At 38.2% G+C, this 6,792-nt stretch overlaps 1 protein-coding gene across 1 annotated transcript in view; it reads right to left on the minus strand.

Annotated features, from left to right (window-relative positions):
* The window catches only part of CDC14B (cell division cycle 14B), a 48,479-nt gene that overhangs the window by 40,511 nt on the left and 1,176 nt on the right, over positions 1 to 6,792 (minus strand). The gene's annotated exons all lie outside the window — the stretch shown is intronic.

A 6,792-nucleotide genomic window follows, 5' to 3' on the forward strand; every position in this document is an offset into this window, starting at 1 on the left:
CCTGCTGAAAAAATATCATTATAAAATACATGGATTAAAATTCAAACCTAAAAGGAAAAATTTTATTTTTTGCAAACTAGTTGCCTGGAACAGATATATTACTTAAATATCAAAACAGATCATCTGCATATAAATGTATAATTTCAGAGCATAATTTCCGATAAAGAAAAACTGTATCTCCTTTTCCAGAGAGCAGGAAAAAAATATCACTTTATGCTTCAAAACAAAATCCTCCATGAGTAGCACTGAGAAATCATTACTTGTCTCTTGAAAGTACATGGTAAAGTATGCCATGAAAGGAGTCCCCATGTCATTTCAACACTGACATGCTCACTGCTCACCTCTGTACAGCAGTATCTTGGGGGATGGAGGCAGACACCACCACCAAAAAGTGTACATTTGCTAAATGCACATTTCAGTACAGCAGCAACCTGATGCGAATGGTTTGGCTTAAACATTTACAGGTCAGGTGCAACCAGTGGGATGTACAATAGCTCCTGAGCAAGTCAAGTCAGGCACCTACTTTCTTACTCTCTCAGCAGAAGCAAGGCACCAAACTTGCGTATTTGATTTCTAATAGTCCCATCTTGTAGGCACAGCAGCTGCAGTACTAGCTGGGAAGTGCATTACCTGCTTAAGAACTTCTGTACCTCCCAGCATTTACCAAAGCATCTCCTGAAAACAAGCCAAAGCATAAAATTTAGAGTAATGCTGTGCATTTGTAAGGAGTGACCAAACTGGCTTACAAAGGGAAATACTTATGGAGAAACAAGTGCACCAATACCCCAATTGGATGCAAAATATGCTACGGGGTAAACTGTTTCACAGAAAGGCAGTTCTGGGAAAGTGTTTAGGCCAACACTTTGAGGGTGGAGGGAGTCACAGCTTCCCACAAATCCCCTGCATCTGTCCACACCATTGTGTTACTCTCTGTGTTGTGTCAAGGTGGATTTGTGTGAATCAGAAACTGTAACAGGTATCCTAGCACAGTATAAAAAAAAAAGACGAAAAAAAAAAGCTGCTTTGCTGGTTTACTTCCCTCTGCTCTGAGAATGAGAGCTAACCTGTGTGTGTGGGAGGACTGAGGGCAAAGGAGGAAGCACAAAGGACAACTGAGAGGATATGATATCTAGGGATTGTGTTTAAACTGGCATTGCTAGATTAAACACATGTCACACTACAGCCCCAAGCTATAATTTCACACCACTTCCAAACTCATTTAATGGCTAGCTGCCACCAGGTTCCTTACAAGGAAAAGTCTTCTGAGTTAGCTCACTGAACCAGCCCACTGGGGGTTACCAGTGGGAATACACAGCCAGAAGAATTTTTCCCTCGATGGCATCTGTCCTTTAGATCCAGTCTAATTATTGACTTAGACTGAGCTCTCCGTGTACACAAACAATATCCGCATCAAAGTGTGGGCAGAATGGCTGTAGTAGTCAAACTGAGATGCTACCTTCTTGCACACCAGCTTCTTCACATAAACTTTACATCACTTTTGAAAATATAAAAGCACTACACAAGGAGTAATCCAAAATCCTCAAATACAAAAGAAGACTCAAAATGAAAAGAAATATATCTGCACAGGTCAAAGACCTAAAATAATTTAGCATTTTGCTCCTAAACAGGATTTGGAGTAACAGAATCACTTGCTTCCTCAGCACTCCTACTTTTACTGAAAATCTTCTGCAGCTTTTGCAAAAACGTCCAGCAAAAATAAGAATTCCTATCTTGAGTGAACAGTGTGTACATGGCCTTTTGAATTGCTCTTGGCATTCAATTCTGCACTGGTATCTCTGGATCACGTTAACTGTTGCTATTCTTAAAACACCTGAAAGAAACTCGAGTTTAATGAATTTACAGAACTACCTCACAATAAGAGCAGTGTGTGCCAAATGCCAATATCCTGGCAAGCTGTCCATTCCTGTGCACCGCTAACAATTGCTCCCTGTTATGTAAATAGCAGGCTCCATCTTTTTAACATGTTTCCTATAGAGAGATTTTAGAAATGAGCTACACAGAGAAGTCCTTTCCCATAAGTATATTCACCTTTCTACCGGCTTACCAGTCCGATATCAGACAAATGCTGTATTACTCACCATGTCTGCTTTTACCTGTTTTTTTTGCAAACACATTCCCAGTTCCGTTTAGCCAAGGATTAGTGTGTTGATTTTTTAACAGGAGTAACACACGCTGAGAAAGGAGAATTCCTTCATTAAGGATCTGATTGCAGGATGAGGGCTTATACATAAAATACACCAGAGGACTGATGAATTGATTTCACTAGGACTCCACACAGGTTTGGACTGCAGGAGCAAGGCTTCAATTTTATTATTTTTATGCTTCCTTTGCTAATTTTAGCTTTTTAGTATTTCATTTACATATAGGGTGCTTAAGCACTTCCAGATTCCTGCAAATTTCTGATAAAAGGTCATCTTAAAACTATCAAACTAGGGCAGACCTTTCTAATCGTCTCAGAAGAATGAGAGAATAGGGCTTACTGCCTTACAGGCTGCATCTGCACTGCAATTAGGAGATATGACTGCAGCATGTTACATATACTTCAATTACACTTAATTTTGTTAGCGTCACATAACAAAGCAGTTAAAATACAGAAACATGGACATCACTGTAGGCAATTAATTTGAGTAAGCATCCAATGTACAACAAAATGAGCCTGCACACCCCTAACCGAGGACTATGTTACCACAGCTTTGCTACTGCTGGTACATGAACCAGTGAGATTAAAGCTAGCACAAGCGTGTCTACACAAGCTATAATAATCACACATCTGATTGCAGTGTGCATACAGGAGGAAAAGCATTTTGCTTGTTTTTCAGATCTACAGTGTTCTGTGGAAGCAGACATTTAGAAAACTGACCGCTACCACTTCAAAATCATGTTAATGTGAATATAGAGATGACAAAGTAATCTCCTTCCCTTTACTCTCAATAAGCCTGATGCTTCTCAGGATCTGCTGCACGGGCCTTGGAGAAAGACATTTCAGTAATTCAAGAGACAACTAAATACCAAACAGGCACTCGCTGCAGGACAAGTCTGCATATGATCAGCAAAGATTATTTCATAAAAGGAGAAATTCTACAGTTCTATTGTTAAACAGATGCCTTAGATGAGAAATTCAGAGGAGACTGACAGTACAACAAAAACCAACGTTAGTCTGTTTTGAATTACCAGGAATGTAACCAGAGAGTTATTTACTATGGTAAGAGGAGTGTATTTCTAAATTCAGAGTTGGTACATGGTATTTTGTTGATTTAAGAGACTCCAAAAATATCAGGAAGACACATGAGAAAACATAAAAGACAAATTGTGTTGCAATGTCAAGACAAAAAGCAAAATTGTACAAGATTTTCTTTTTAGTCATTCTATCCTTGAAAGATTCATTCACTCATCGCTATGATATTTCAAATTTAAGTGATGATGGAGTTGGCTATTAGAACAACAGCCTGGCCTCTGAAAAAGAAAATGAAAGCACACTAAAAAGCTAAAGAAACTTTTTATTTAACAGAAAACCATGATAAAAATTATTTTCAGGGCCATGTCACAACTGACCAACAACACCGTGTTACTTTACTCAAATAGAGTCCTTGCACTCTGCTGCTCTTGTCTGATACACAAGACGACTTTGCGTATGTTCATGCACTTTCAGTGCTGGATTAGATACTAAAAGCCTCGTATTTAAACTCGTATAACTTAAACTCGTATTTAAAATCTTAACTTTGATAAAGACTCACATGTAAGTGAGGTCATATTGATAAAAGAGTAAATACAAATTCTGTACTGAAATAGTTGTATAATGAAATCTAATTGAAAGTGTTGATAGTCAAAATGTTGGAAAGGTTAATGATACTTGGTAGAAGTGTCCTTAGCATTCCAAAAAAATAGTTTTCTACATAATATACAAAGTTTATAATGACAAGCCAGCAATACTGGAAAAACAAAAGACAACTTAATGGCTTGAAAGAAACTCAACACAAAACCAAAAAACCAACCCGCTGATCAATGAACATATTAGATCGAATGCTATTTCATAAAAACTCCAAGTGACAGTGTAAGTAAAATGATTCTCAATAAAGAAAAAAAAAGGCATCTACAGTACAGCTCAGAGCATCCTTTAAGATGTTAGTTCCTCACTGCAAACAAACTGGATATACGCTTAGCAGGAGGACAAACAAATGTCAAGAAATGCCCCATGGTGTTATATCACTTAAAATTTAATTCCGTGTATAGTTATTATAGTTACTTCATTTTAGAATTAACTACTGAAAAGAGGTGAGAAACATACACCTTTTGCCCGAAGTTTATGCATTATAATTCCACATCTTCTTCAAAATGTTATTTATAAAATCAGAGCAATGACAAAGAAAAGCAGCCAAAGAAAGGAAATCAACAGCTTTCAAGCATCTCACACAGAGTTGTTACATTTTCTTTAGATCATATAATTACTTCTTTCAGAGATCAGAACGATATGGGAATATGCTTCTAATAAACAGAAGAAATGCATTCGGTTCCAGCAAATTGAATTCATACCAGCCAGCCTCACGCATTAGTTGACGAAGAGAAATGGTAAGGCTTACCATGCAGCTTAACAGACCAAAACAAACAATTTTTTACAAGAATAGTTTTCCTGAACTAGTCTTAATAGTAAACAAAAATATTTAGATTATTCTGATTAAAAATTATTCTGACATATGGCTGATGCATACAATTCATTAGGAAATAAAGAAATGCAATAATTACTGTATTTTGAGTACAAAACCCATGCAAATAATGGATCACAAACTTTGCTGTTTATAAATGTAACATCACGCAAGAAAAGATCCATAAATCTCTACAGCTACTCGGGCTTGTTTTCTGCCTCTGTCTTTTAGCAAAGGTGAGAACGAGGGTAGCCTGCAGTGTTCTTAATGAGTTTGGCACTGTTTCTGTAAGTAGATAAGCTAACGCAGATCTCTCAGCCTTTACAGAGGCTAAAATATTTACCCGTATGTCCATTTGCAAGAATAAGGCCTTATGCTTTAATCTATCTCCAGTCCAGAACTATTAATTCATTTCTCAGAACTGCATTATGAGAAGCCAGAACTGACAGTTCAAAACTTGAAATAACTTTTAAAACAGCTGAACAAAAAGGTAAGCCTGTGGGCTTATTCTTTTAAGGTCTCTCTTTTAAAAAATACGTACGACATACCAGCGTAATAAAAATTAGACTATAATTGTTCCATTATTAGAAGCCTGTAAACAGCAGCCACTGTGCGCAATAAGAAGATCAAGACAAAATGAAATATTATTAAATATAATAATCTACTGCATTTTAATTAAGTTTGTTCTACTGCGTACTGCTGCGTATGGTGAAATCCCACTGAAAAAAACACAAGGCAAAGCCTAGGTGCTCTACTCTATTATTTAAATGGGTGAACATTTCTTTGGAGGAGAAAATACAGTAATTTAAGGGGCCTGTTGATGCCAGACGTGCATTATCAGATCCAAGCAACTGTTGTGTGAGAATGGTTAGACAGACGTGTTTGCTGGAGATCTGAGCAGGACAGGGCTGTGTAGAACACTACACTAGAACACTACAGTGTTCTAGGTAGTGAGGCTACTTTGATATCAAAAAGTTATCACCTGCCAAATGAGGGGTTTCTACATTTAACCTTAAAACTGTACCACCGTCATTTCCTATATAAATGGTTACAGTTATAGAAAAATACACATATGGAGTTAATGTAGCATTAGAGTTCTGCATATAAATACACCATTATGTTTCTCTGTGTAGATTAGGCCTAAAATGCTGTATTTTAGGCTGGAGTATTTAGGATTTTGTTCCCTGACAGTATTAGAGCTTTTTAAAAAGAGGAATCTGGTATGCTTTGGGAGTTTACATTCTTCCTAAGCGGCTATACCCGATTTTCAAAACAAAATCTTACGGTTTTCTAAGCATATTGTTATCTAAGAGACACACTAGTTAAATTAAGGAACCCTGTTTCTTGGCACAGGTAAGACTGGTGCCTTTTGTCCACGTTTTCTCTTTGTATTTTTGCTTGCTCTGTCTACAGACAATTTCTCATGTCGTCCACAGAGAAGTGGTAAGTGAGGTTTATTTCTTGTTTTTTAAGAGAAGTTGTAAATACTACCATTCTTAGATTTTGACACAGGACATAAAACGTTTGGGTTTTTTTTGCCTTTTAGACCAACTAAACTCAAGCACGTCTTTTAGCTGGGGAACTCAAACCTAAATCCAGAATTATTTCGGCTGCGATCCAATACGCTCCTCCACAGAGGCAGGTTCCTGTGCCAAAACAAAGCACGGCTCAAACGACAGGGCCACGAAAAGGATGGAGGACACGGAGCAAACCTGCCTGCAGAAGCTGTTGGCACTCAAGCATCAAGAAGAGGTGCGACGCTTGTCCATTATTTTACCCATTAGCCAGCAAGCACAACATTAGGAGGAAGATATATATCCCCAATATAGAGGGAAATACGTTACTATTTTTCCCCCACAGAAACATGTTTTACCGGTTCAAATACGTTTTCCCTTTACTCTCTTACAAGCAGAAAAAGACAGCGCAAGGCAATCGCCCGGTACAGCCAGAGTTATTAAAAAACCACGGTATTTATTCTTCTGGAAGAATGGTTGGACTAGCGATGCGATTTTAAAGAATACTTGGCTGTGCGAAGCGCCAGAGAGACGCAAGAACTGACCCATCGCACAGATGGCAGAGGCGGCGGCCGCCGCCGGCCGAGCGCCCCGGGGTCCCGGCGGGGACAGCGGCG

Source organism: Pygoscelis adeliae, unplaced genomic scaffold (assembly GCF_000699105.1).
Source record: "Pygoscelis adeliae isolate BGI_AS28 unplaced genomic scaffold, ASM69910v1 Scaffold45, whole genome shotgun sequence".
NCBI classification, from domain to species: Eukaryota; Metazoa; Chordata; class Aves; order Sphenisciformes; family Spheniscidae; genus Pygoscelis; species Pygoscelis adeliae.